This window comes from Halictus rubicundus, unplaced genomic scaffold (genome assembly GCF_050948215.1).
Source record: "Halictus rubicundus isolate RS-2024b unplaced genomic scaffold, iyHalRubi1_principal scaffold0022, whole genome shotgun sequence".
NCBI classification, from domain to species: domain Eukaryota; kingdom Metazoa; phylum Arthropoda; class Insecta; order Hymenoptera; family Halictidae; genus Halictus; species Halictus rubicundus.
In genome coordinates, this window is record NW_027488563.1 from 1373564 (window position 1) to 1387500 (window position 13937).

General features: G+C 46.6%; 1 pseudogene; it reads right to left on the reverse strand.

Moving 5' to 3' along the window:
* Positions 1-11507: 11507 nt before the first annotated feature.
* On the reverse strand, positions 11508-11663 carry LOC143363137 (5.8S ribosomal RNA; annotated as a pseudogene).
* Positions 11664-13937: the final 2274 nt, after the last annotated feature.

A 13937-nucleotide genomic window follows, 5' to 3' on the forward strand; every position in this document is an offset into this window, starting at 1 on the left:
CCTTTTATTCGAAATTTCGGACAAGTAGGGTGGGGTGGGGTTCGAAGAAACCCCGTGGTGAAAAAAAATCCGCGAATTCCCATTTTTTCGCCGAAAATCAGCTTTTGCAAGAGCAAGGAGACTTTTCTCGCGAAAATACAAAATAGGCCGACGAACAGAGACCCGGTAGGCTATACGAAGAAGCAATAAAAAAGAGGGGTTTACTAGGGAAAAATACGCACTTCCCTCTTGGCGGAAACGCCAAAAGGGCCGTGGGAGGCGTTTTCCGCGAGTTTTTTCGTGAGCCCTCGGTTTAAAAGTATTTTACCCGATACATACCACAGCGTAGAGTCGCATAAACGCGAGAAAAAATTTTTTAGTAATAGTGCGAAGTAGATTTAGACGTGGAATTTTCACACCTTAGTATAGACTAGCTAATAAGTTAATTTTAGGTAGCAAATAACGAATTTTTATATAGGAAAAGAAAAAATTTTAAAAAAAGAGAGAAAAAATTATTTTAATTTTAATTTAGACAAGAGTAGATTAAAATAACCAGCGTGCGTATTACAATAGGGCTTGCGGGCGAATTTAAATATAAATTTAATCTTAAGTGTAGATAATCAAATTAAATTAAAAATAGGTTACAAGCGGAAACGATAAATATAAGTAGAGAAATTAAGATAAATAACAGCGAGCGTAAAATTAGGCCAAACGAATCTAATTTAGCGAATTAGAATATAATATAAATAAGTAGTTTAGATTTAGATTTTCATAAGGAATAGATTTAGATTTAAATAATATAAAGTCAAGCGATAGTAAGATAGAAAAATTGAAGCGAGCAAATAGAATTAAGAGTGAGAAAAGTAAAGAACAAGCGAACGAGAATTTAAGTAGAACATATAAGTATATTAGATAGATTTGAACAATACGAATTTCTGTAATTTTTCGACTTCTGAAGGAAACAAATAGAGACAAATGACCTTAAAAAAAAAGGAGGTGGTCTGGGTGGGTCGATAAATGTGTGATCGCCCTTGATAATAATATCCGCTAATTTTTTAGGGCATTCTTTATATAAGTCTTGACAACGTGCATATCTAAACTTTTTCCGGTTGTTACTGTTATTTATTCTTGTTTTTTTGTTTCTGATCCTTCTATTTTTATTATTATTATTATTATCGTTGTTGTTATTATTCTGGTTGTTATTGCATGTCTCGTTGTTGTTGTTTTTCTTTTTATTATTATTCCTCGCATTCTTACCAGCCGGCATGTTGCTATTGGTAGCTTCATCACTTCCTAGTAAGAATGTTACTAGTGTATCCGACACGTAAGAATCGATTTCTAGTTTTAGATTGTCAATATCCTCTTTATGATTCAACCAGATGTTTTTAAACTTTATGTGCAAGTTTTTAACACTAGGAGGAGCATCATTTATACTGATGCTCTCGATGGCGGTCGTCATCGTTATCCGCCAATCTATGTCTTCGGCGTTAGGGTCCTGCGCTTCACTGTTGAGGCCCTCTTGCCTAGGAACTACCTGTGGGTTGACAGATTCAAGTTGGTCGCTTATATCCTGGAATTCTTCAACCAATCTATTGGGATTAGTTTCTGCGCTTTCCACTTCATCTAGTTCTACGACTATATCTTCCGTTTGGATGCTTTCAGGGTTCTTTATTACGCCTTTCTTCCTGAGGGAACCTCGCTTATCGCTAATTTGTTTCGCTGTCTTATTCGTTAGGAACTTCATTATTTCTTTGTTAGGAAATGCATGTAGCCGGAAGCGGGCGTCTAGCTCGATAAGCTTGTTTGTTTCTTCCGCAGACCATACCCCTCTGTCAGACCTTCCGTCTGCAACCGCTGGGCACTCCAAAGGTCTTACGAGCGCCTGCTTTCTTTTCTCATTCCTGATCGCTGGGTGCACTAGTCTCTCGTGGGTGGATAAGCCCCTAATTGAAGAGAAACTCATATCGCAAGCCTCACATTGGAAAGGCTTCGCTTCTAATCTAACAGCACCTTTGCATTTACCGTAATGACAGGACCATTTATGAGGCTTATCAAAGCTTTTGCCACAGTCTCTGCACTCCCATATAAACGTTTGCACTAAATGGTGTTTATCAAAGTGTAACGTTAGGTCTCTAAGTTTTCCACAGGATATTTGTAAATTATCCTTTATGCATATGGGGCACAACATTCCGTTTTCTTGTAATGGCACCCTGATTGTGATTGGAGCAGAAACAACCGTCTCGTTGTCCGTGTTCAAAGCCATGTCTTCACCTGTGGTCCCCTCCAAAGCGTACGAGTCCGCCACACAACTCCCGGGACCAGGTAGTTGTGTGTCCGAGGCATCATTGTTATTCGATGTATTATCCATTTACGTTTAGAGTGATTGGTATCCGAGCATAGAGATCAGTAATATTATCCAAATCTAGTTCCGTAATTCAAGCCATAGTCGCATAATAGTCAATCAATCAACGTATTAATACGTGGTTTCTCTTTTTTTTTTAAGCTCTTAATTTCGGAGTTCACAAGACTCACCTTTCACACTTGATAGTGTTGACTGGAAAACCAGGTATTGATGTTAATGTTTTATACGTCCTTACTTTCCTCTTTCCTAAGAAAGGGTGTTCGCCACGCTACCTTTAGCCATGATTAGCACTGTCAATGCATTATGCCCGATGCGCCAATCATGTTTCCGGCAGGAACCACGAGGAGGTAGGTAGTGTGACTTGGATGGTGAGAGGCTAAGGGCCTAAGGGCCTATATTGCGCATCACCATCCCGTGTAACCAAGGCTCTCACTTCTGGGCGGGAGTACTCTCATTTCTGACACAGATTTTCTTTCTCCTTACATTCTCTCGCCATGTGTCCAAATCCACTACACTTAAAGCATCTCAATACACTCACAAATTCTTTAAATTTGCATGCTCTCCATTTCACATACACGCGTCCTTGTTTCATAAGCATGTTCTTCATTTTCGCATTCATTTCAATTATGACATTTCCCACATCCGCATCCTTCTTGTTCATTCTACTTATGATCTTCACTCGCTCTGCAAATTCATTCCTACTCACGCATTCCTTCAGATTCTTTTCATACAACTCATTCATAAAATCCTCACCAATCATATCATTAGGCACATCATATACAATTATTTTCGGCCCAATTTTCCTCGGCAATTCAACTTTTAAACCCACCTCATTAAACTTAGCACAATCTCTCATCTTCTGCAATTCCTCCTCACTAGCCGTCTCAATTGCCACACCCCCACTTCTAATCCTTCTCACAGCTCTCACTCTTACATCCAGTACCGTGCTAACTTCTTTTATAACTTTTTCCTTAACCTGCTCGCTAGTCATCTTTACATTGACGTCTTTCGGCCTAATAACTACAGCATACTTTTTATCTTTCATTACTTCCACTCTATCCGCACTATCCACACTCATTCTTCGCGTTTCCCTTACTTTTAAGCCAGCCATTCTCGCATACGTTCGAGGAGGTTCATCCAGCACAGTCGCACGTTTCTCACACTCTTCTAACCTACCCTTCAGTCTCTCATTCTGACAAATCAATTTCATCATACACTCTTCATATTCACTCACACAGTTAAACATCTGTTCACAGGTATTCTTAGACACACGATTTGTATCCGAAAACACACATTTCCTTAATTTTTACCAATCCTTCTCATAACAGTCATACAATTCTCTTCCTCTCTTCCTAAACCTCCCAGTAAACTATCACCCACGTTCAACTCACTCATACTGGAATGCACACTGTCGTGCATCGACCCTTCACTATCCGATCCATCCTTCTTATCTTCCTCCTCCAAACTCAACTTCTGCCTCTTAGAGCCGTTGTCAATCTCCTTCTCCTTCTTCCTCCTCCTATTCTACTTCTTATTATTTTGTTTGTTTTTTTGTTTGTTACCATTATCCATGTCTATCCCACGAGTACGGCGGGAAATAATGTCAACCTGGGCAGAGCCCCCACTACCCAGGCAAGGCTATATTCAACTGGAGGCGCCAGGTGTCCAGAGGTTGGCGCGCTCGCGGCTGATGCACCCACCAGCCACGCCCTGATGCCATCGACCAGGGCGTACCCTCTCACCGCGCACCTAAGCTTTGGGTTAGGGATTTTTTATAGAGGTTATCATCCTCGCGGCCCAGCCGATTAAGGCAAGACCCCCGTTCCGGTAAAACATGACCACCGGTTTACGGTATGGGGCCCCGAGCAGCTGTTCGAGGCGCTAGGGGAGCGCTCTTTGACGGGCCAGTCACTCTGAACCACTCCGGCTAGGTAGAACCTGCCAGGGACCGAAGTCCCCGCCGGCACAGCTTCAGAGATCATTCGGGCTCAGTGCCCCCCCCCCCCCCACCACGACAAGGTGGCGCTCCATTCGGGGGGGGGGGGTAGATAGGGACAGAGGGAATCTCGTTAATCCATTCATGCAAGTCACTAATTAGATGACGAGGTATTTGGCTATTTTTTTTTTCTTTTCTTTTAGAGAGGGGAAATGCTTTAGGCACACCGGTAAAGATGTTAGCTTACCGGTAGTGTGAGACTCGTTGGTATATACTCACTAAAACCCCTCTTTCATTATGCCTGAGTTAGCAGGCAGCACTAGTTACTAGGTGATTCAGGCAATTACAGGTCTATCCGATGCCACTCCTCACATCTCGAGGCACTCTTCGGGTCGTCATCCGATTGAACATCCAAAACTCACTAAGGCCCCCAATCAGTACTCTGGTCGAAATGATCTTCAGCTCTTTCTTCCGCAGAATGTTCAGGTCAATTAGATGTTTTGCTAACTGAGGGCTCCACACTCCTCGGCATGATAGTGTGATCGAGGAGAATGTCACCTTCGTGGCTCTATGCTGCTCCTTGATCTGTCCTTCTAGCTCCCGGTAATACCGAATCTTCTTCTGGTGCGCTTCATCAAGATCAACCTGCTCGCCAACAACCTGTGCATCTAGGACAACCACCGCCTGTTTACATTTACCCAAGATATCAGGCTTCCTGAGTCCCTCCGATGTTCTGAAGTGCGGTTCTTCTAGGACTTCCTCATTGGTCTTACCCAGAGCTCTCTTAACGTAGGCTGCTACCGGATTATGTCTCTCTATTCTCGCAGAGTGTGTTCTGTGGCATCTCTGGAGGATATGGTTGAGAGTTTCAACCTCCTGGCATCCTGCTCTGCATAATCGGTCAGATCTTCGACCTCTGGTTGTCCTAGATTTTGACGGCAATGCATTGATCCGAAGTCTGATAGCGTTGATATAGTCGCGACCAGACAGGAATCGGTTACCTTCAGTAACCCATCGATGCTGTTGTGGCACCATTCTCGATTGTTTCAGGGCCATGCCATCCCACGACTTATGGAGAAGATTCGCCCATCTTTCGTTAAGTTTTGTGGCGTCAGTTATAGAGATACATCCATCAGTCAACCGTTTGGTTGCTCTGTCAATTTCCTGAGAGAGATAGGGGTATCGCTGCTCGTCACCCTTGCCCAGCTTCAGCAGCCTTTCTCTCCTCTTGAGCGGAATAAACGACCTCAAAGATGGAATGGACAGCCCACCATCCTTAACGTTGGCGTGGATGTACGAGTTGAGCACATCCTTAGGCAAAACCAACCATTTTCTCACTGCACCTCTCACCAAAGCATCAAGCCTTCTGAGCTTACTTAAGGTTACATTTCCTAATATTAGGAGGTGGTAAAGCGATGGAAGTACCATGACCCTAAGCGCGAAAGTTCGTTGCTGTGGTTTAAGAGGCGCTTTTGTAAGCTTATCGATGGCCTGCTTCAGTAGCTCTCCTGCTCTATCCGACGCCAGGCGTCCTTCAGGTGTAAATTGGACGCCTAAATACTTCCATTCATCCTCTCTTTTCAGGGCAGGAAGGTCATGGCCGAGGCAACTAAATTTAATCCTTCCGTCTACCACCGACTTTTTAACGTGTGGAACATTCCTGATCGCAATTGTGAACGACTTACTAGCGTTTATTGTCAGTCCACATTGCGACAGGTACACGTTTGCCAGGTCAATAGTTTGTTGCAGTCCCTCCTGTGTCGAGGCCACAAATACCAGGTCATCAGCGAAGGCTAAGGCGTTATAGTGCCTTCCGCCTATATCAACTCCAATTTCACTTGGAATTTGCTGGAGTAGCCTGGAACAACCATCAACTGGGAGGAAGGCTTTCTGGCGGTCATCGATCTTAACGCCATTGACGAGGCGCGTTGCCAGGACTTTATGGAAAGTTCTTGTAATAACGGAGGAAACTGTAATGGGCTGGAAGTCGCCTGGAGCCGAAGCTTGATCCTTTTTCGGAATCAGAATGGTTCTTGACTCCGTCAGGTGATTAGGAAGTCTTCCACACAGCAAAAATAGATTTAGTATTCTCGTCAAAATCTCTAGAGGCATTGCTCTTAATTGTCGAGCAGTCACGCCATCTGGGCCCGGAGCGGTAGTTCTCTCCGGCAGCGCTTTCATCACCTCAGAGGGTGTTATGCAACTCCATAGGCCCTCGACAGTCTCCTCCATCCGTCCAATGCCAGGTGTTCTCTCACTTTCTTTTGTGAACACCGTTGTCCAAAAGGGAGTCATTTCTTCTTGGGGCGGTGGATGCTCGGTTGTCATATCCTTGAGAATTGTTCGCAGGCAGTTGCAAGGATTCCTATTCCAGGCTCTCTGCGTTTGGGCATATTCTATGCGCCGAGCACGTCGCCTGGTCATCTTCATTTGAGCCTTCTCACACGCAGCCTTCCCTTTTCTTCCACCGATCGCCTTTGGAAAGATCTCGAGTAGATAGATCTCCAGTTCCTGGGAGATCCTGTCAATAGGCCCTGCTTCGATATGCTCCCATATATCTTTTAGATGTTGCGACGAGTATTCAGTGCCATCAAGAGGCGTCATCTCAGAGCCTAGATCAAGGATCGTCCGAATCAGACCATTCTGCTCCTCTTCATGCCCCGATGAGCCGTCATCTGAGGGTTGATCATGGGGATTAGCATCCACAATGCTACTCTCGTTCATCTCACTGATGAATTTTTGAACCAGCTCCTTGTAGCTCTGGTATTTACGCTGCCCTTTTATCGCTTCTAGGGAGCGATTCTTGAGGAGCTTCAGTAGAGCCTGATTTATGAAGCGCTCGCCATTCAACGTAAGGCGCGCCTCCTGTCTCGCAATGAGCGAACGTTCCTTTGCACACCACGGAGCCCTGCGGACGGTCATACCTTCTAGAGCATTTTGGTCGTATCAGTTTTTATGTACTCTCTGTTCATGGACACTACGGCCACGTAGTTTGTCAAATGATCTGGAGCAACCCGGAGTCCTGCACGGGTATGGAGCGACATCAGACACACCCGAATCACCATTATCACCCATAGTCGGGTCGATTGAACCTGAGGGACCATCGACAGAATTATTTTTCATCCGAGGCTTTGTTCTGTTATTTGGGCCGACTAAAGAAGACCGAGAGGGCTGGCAACCCCCAAGACCTGTAAACGCAGAGGCAGCTATTAGTTTCCTCGCCCGCCTGTCTAGACGGGCGAGTACTCGTAGCGGGACCCACGAAGAGGATGCTGCTTGCTAACTAAGACACCCTTTTTTTTTTAGAGGATAAATGCTTTATGCGCACCGGCAACGATGTTAGTTTGCCGGTGGTGTGGGACTCTGATGGTAATATACCCACTAAAACTCCTCTTTATTATGCCTGTATGGCAGGCAGCACCCTTTGCTCCGAGTTGGTTATTCCTCCCGCTATCCAATCCCCGTCCTGGTGATGGTTGTCCGGTTAAAGCGTCAGAACGCGTTCAATCCTCCTATCAGCACTCGTGTACTTAGGATCTTAAGCTCCGATTTTCGTAGGACCCCCATATTGATTAATGAGCTGGCTGATGCTTCGTTCCATATACCGCGATATGAGAGCGTGATTGTCGTGTATGGTACGCTTTGCACAGCGTACCGCTCCCTGATAAGGGCTTCTAGAGGTTTGTACTTCTCGGCTTTGGTCTTGTGTGCAACATCTGTCTCTATATGCTCGCTTACCACTTGTGCATCCAGGACAACTGCCACAGAACCCTTCTTGCAAATAAGGTCTGGTTTTCTTAACCCTTCTGGTGTTGCGAAGTGTGGCTCGTTATCGACCTTATCGAACTTCTTCGCCAGAGCTCTTTCCACGTATTTAATGATGGCGTTGTGCCGCTCAATTCGAGCTCTGTGCGTTCGGTGACATTGCTGGACCACATGGTTTAGCGTCTCGACAGCGTTACAGCCACCTCGACACATGCGGTCTTTCCTCTGTCCTCTGGCCGTCCTGGACCTCGTTGGCAGAGCATTAATTCTTAATTTCGTGGCATTGAGGAAATTTGTTCCACTTAAAAATCTACTGCCATCCAGAATCCACCGATGTTGCTGGGGCACCCTTCGAGACTCCTTTAAGCCTCTCCCATCAATCGACTCATGGAGCAACCTTGCCCTCCTTTCCTCAACCTTCGTGACTGAGTCGGGCGTTACTTGGTGTTCTGTAAGCCTCCGTGTGTCTTTTTGGATTTCCTGAGAGAGGAAGGGATCGGTTGGTTGACCTCCCTTTTGCAACTTCAACAGTCTCTCTCTCCTTCGTAGGGGCATAAGCCACCTAGCGGATGGTATAGATAATTCGCCATCTTTGGCATTAGCGTGAAAGTAAGCCTTGACCGTGTCATGCGGGAGGCAGAGCCATTTCCTCACCGCTTTCCTCGCCATTGTGTCGATCTTTTTAAGTCGCCCCAAAGTTGTTTCACCCAGGGTTAGCAGATGGGATATCCCCGGCAGGACCATCACTCGGAGAGCGAATAGTCTCTGTTGCGGCTTAAGTGGCGCTTTGGTCAGCTTGTCTAATGCTTCTGAAAGTTGCGTTTCGGGCTTCGTGGTTGTCCGTCCCTCCGGTGTGAATGGGATACCAAGGTACTTCCACTCGTCTTCCCGCTTAAGAGCAGGCAGTCTCTGGCCAGAGCAGATGAATCGTGTTCGACTGTCCGCTACCGACTTCTTCATATGTGGCACATTCGTTAGGGCTACAGTGAAGGACTTAGTAGCGTTAATCCTAAGCCCGCACTTTGTCAGGAAGTTTGTTGCTTCGTCGATCAACAATTGGAGGCCTTTAGGTGTTCTGGCTATGAATAGCAGGTCATCAGCAAACGCTAATGCGTTAAAGTGACCTTCTCCAATGTCCGCACCAATCTCTGATGGAATGAGACGCAGGAGGTTGTCCATTATCATATTAAAAATGAATGGAGACAGGGGGTCTCCCTGTTTAACTCCGCAGGTGGGATTGATCTCATCTGACTCCCAATTACCACACGAGAGTCGTGTCGTACTCCTCCGATACACGTCCATAATGTAGTCGATCATGGGTTGAGGCAGCCCCATAGTCTCGATAACATTCTTAATTGCCCTGTGTGACACAGAGTCAAAAGCTTTTGCAATGTCGAATGATGCAACGTATACCGGTTTGAAGTTTTGACGATGGTATTTTAGTATCAGATCTAGAGCGAATATATTCTCATTGCAACCATCTCTAGGTAGAAACGCGCTTTGCCTTTTATCCAGCTTGACGTGGTGCATAAGACGCCTTACCATTATTTTGTGGAAGGTTCTCGTTATTACCGAAGAGATCGTTATCGGTCTGTACTCGCCAGGGTACACCGCACCGTCCTTCTTCGGTATAAGCGTCGTTCTTGAATGAAGGAGATGCTCGGGCAGTTTTCCACACATCAAGAAACGATTGAAAATTCTTGTCAAAATGTGAAGTGGAACCGCGTGTAGCTGTCTTGACGTCAGACCATCCGGACCTGGGCTGGTGGTTAGGTCAGGGAAGGCCCTCTGGATTTCATGTGGCTCGATTACATTCCACAGCTCCGGCACTACTGTTCTCTTCGGTATAATGCCGGGGGTTTCCTCGCTCTCACACGTCATAGTTGTTTGCCAGAATCGAATCATTGTATCTGTTGGGAAATTGGATCTTCGAGTTGGTCGGTGGTGAATAAAATGGAGTTTGTATTTAAACACTTATATATATTCAACTGATAGTCAACTGCGTTTCTTAATACACTTATATATTCCGTTGGTTAACCAGCAATCTATGCCTTCTCTCGTCGTCACCGCTGGACGCTCACACACACAGACACTCACGCACGCGCCGCGCGCTTGTCGCTTTTCCTAAGTTTAGTTTGTGCCGACAGGTGTCGTCACCTACCTCATTTACACAAACATAAAAACAGTATACGAATTTACTATATACTAACAGTATCCTTATCAGGTATTGTTGACAAGGATTTACCTTTAAGGATAGTTTTAAGGCATCTGCATGGGTTCTTTTTCCAGGCTCGCTGTGTGATGGCGTACTCGGCACGCCGAGCTTGCCGCCTGGTTTGAGTTCGACTTGAAGGCAGCTTTGATGGTCTTTTTGTTTTCGACGCCAGTGGGAACGTCTGTAGTAAATAAATCTCTAGTTCTAGAGATATTGTTTCCTTCCTACCGGTAAATGTGAGCATATTCGCTCCAACTGATCGGCATGGAACTCCGACCCCATTAGGGGCTCCATGCTTGCGAACATGTCGAGTATTGAGGTAAGCAGGCCGGTTTGTGACTCATGCTGTAGCGAGTCTTGTTCTGTGTTACAGCACTGAGCCTCATCAGCTCTCTCCATTTCAGATATAATCTGGAGGACTTTTTCCTTATGGGCCTGCTTCCTCCTTTGGCCTTTAATGGATTCGAGGGTTCTGTTTGTGAAGAGAGGTGTCAATGCCTTATTTATGAATTTTTCACCCTCTAGGACCAGACGTGCCTCCTCGCGAGCCAGGAGAGCCGATTCTTCGACACTCCACTGCGCTTTCTTGCTTTCGATGTTTGCAAGCAATTTTTGATCATTCCAGTTTTTGTGGGCACGTTGTTCGTGTACACCTCGTCCTCTTGCGTTCAGGAGAATTTTTCCACAGCCGGGATACCGACATAGACGGGGATCGTCAGCGTTTGGTCTAACTTCCTCGGGTGTCGGGTTGGTTGAGCCTGAGGGCCCTCCAACAAAATTAATTTCATCCGAGGCTTGTTCGTTAGTTTCAGGGCCGACAAGTTACAGTCCAGAGGGCTGGCAATCCCCAAGACCGTTTTTCGCAGAGGCGGTACTTAGCTTCCCCCCCGAGGGGGGTACTAGCAGCGGGACCCACGAGAAGGGGACTGCTTGCTAACTAAGACTCCCGGTTAAGAGAGTCATAGTTACTTCCGCCGTTTGCCCGCGCTTTTTTGAATTTCTTCACGTTGACATTCAGAGCACTGGGCAGAAATCACATTGCGTCAACACCCGTGGGGGCCATCGCAATGCTTTGTTTTAATTAGACAGTCGGATTCCCCTAGTCCGTGCAAGTTCTGAGCTGAGCGTTGAATGGCGGCCGAAGAGGACGACCGTTCTAGACGGAAGCCTCGCAGCAAGGAAGATCCGCGGGAGGCCAAGGCACGGGACCGAGCTCGGATTCCCATCAATGTGTTCACCTCGCCCAGGCCCGGCACGTCAGCCAGACGTGGTCCAGGAATTGTATCCGTAGACCGCAATGTGCGTTCGAAATGTCGATGTTCATGTGTCCTGCAGTTCACACGTTGACGCGCAATTAGCTGCGTTCTTCATGGACCCACGAGCTAAGCGATCCACCGTTCAGGGTAATCGTATAATTTGATTTATAATCAATATATAATTATGTCTCTTGTTCTGCGGTTCATAAGAACGCCGATACCTGAAAGCTCCAACTAGCGCGCGAAGGAGATTCAGGCGTCGTTTTTAAGGACGACACACGATCGTCCGTATAAACGGAAACCGTCGCGAGTACGCGATGCAATGCGCACACGTATCCGACGGCCGGGCGGAAAATACATTGAAAAACCTTTAAAGTGGAAAACACAGAAGGAGAATTCACAAAACGACGGGGATCATAGACAACCCGATACTGGATCCCGACACTTCTCCTCCTCTTCTCTTATTGTAGAATGAACTCGATAACAAGCGGACTTCACAGCCGGCTCTGGCCGTGCGCGATCGTTCGTCCCAAGCTCTTGTGCGCTGTATTATCGCCACACAGAGAGTAGAGTGTCAGCATCACACAGCTTTACGCGAGCTACGCAGCCGGTCCTCTCGGAACACATTTCCAATTGTGCACGGAGAACGATTATTCGATACTAGCGGACTTCACAGCCGGCTCTGGTCGTGCGCGATCGTTCGTCCCAAGCTCTTGTGCACTGTATTATCGCCACACAGAGAGTAGAGTGTCAAAAATCGCACACAGCTTTAAAATGCAAGCTTCACAGCCGGTCCTCTCGAATATACGTGTGCGTCAACGAACACGCATGCGGCGACGTTTTGTGCTCTATGTTATACGCGAACTCGATAAATAGAGCGGGACTCACAGCCGGCTCTGGCAGCGGTCATTCGTCCCACGCTCGTGTGTGCGCTATTGCCACACAGAGTAGGGTGTCAGACTCACGCAGCTTTAAAAGCGAGCTTCACAGCCGGTCCTTCTCTCATCCTATTCCTCGACGTTCGTGACAGAACACAACGCGTTCACCGCAAGTTTTCCACAGGCTACCCTGTTCTTGTCCTCTCTTTCTCTAGAGGAGAGACAACACCACCGTTTCCAATGGACGTATCTCGGACACCACAGGCGAAGACCGAGGAAGCGCGATATGTGGATTCGAATCGACGCTTACATCCCTGTTCTTGCGACCGTAATTGTCCATATAATTGTCGAGAGCCTACACACAGGCAGACCAATGGCGTATATTATAGTTGTTTGGGATCGAGCCTTTAAGAGAAGGGTTGAAGGACCACTGTGTAGGCGGGCACGGTTAGAGGAAAACTCGGAACTGCACGAGAACACTTTATTTTACCGGCTCGCGGTTCGTCAACACGAACGTTCTCTACACAGAAATGTATAAGTACGCAAATAAACAGTATGAATTATACCAGCTAATCTGATTATTCCCTGTAGCGAGCAGAGAATCACGATAAGATTAACCCCTTCTAAGGACGGGTCCCACGACGCACGAAGCCCTTAGAACCAAGAAAAACCGAACCGAACCGAACTGCTTTGCAAGAGCGTTGAAGATCGACAGACGTATTGAATCACTTCGGAGATCGGCGAGCGGTCTCCTAGCACCGCCGGAACGATGACTTGCCGAATTTGAACTCGGGCCAATAGAATTTCTATTATCGCGTCGATAATCGATCCGACGGTGACGGCCTATCACGCGGGGCGCTGAGAATAGACCCGCGATCTCGCGAAGACGAGCTAGGAAACCAATGGCCGTGCGGCGTTCGCACGTCACGCTCCGCCAATCCCAAACAATAGTATACACGTCTCTTTGACACGAGGTATTTTTATCAAAGAGAACACGATCCATCAGGTGGCGGGTGAAAAACATCGATTCGTAACGACGGGTATTTCTATATTCGTGGTTAAGCTATAACATTCAGCGTCCGACGGGAAACCGCACCCTATTGATCGTTCGAGTTTGCAATGTGAACGTCGGTGACGATTCCCGAAGACCCGAAGTACAGCTCTTCGCACTCACTCCCCAATACAAGTAAACGATGCGATGCTCCACCTTCACGCAAGCACCGTCTGTTTCCTCGTGTGTCATTCTCATTGAGATCTTTCGTCCCATTGTCGAAAGAGTGCATATATTATATATTGCCGTGTTTGTGCACAAATGGTCTGGCGGGCTCTCTGCGCCTTAATTTTGGCCAACAACGTGGCGCGAACGGACGGGAGAATCGTACGCTTTGAGTAACTATGTACTCCATGCGCAACTATGACCTCCACACGTAAGCCGTTGCATGGGGAGTAGTTCGTCGCTATACACATCCCCTACTCCCCTTTTTCTTTATTTTCTCATCATACGATGATTACACAGGAGAGTGAATTCCTTTTATTATAACCTTGT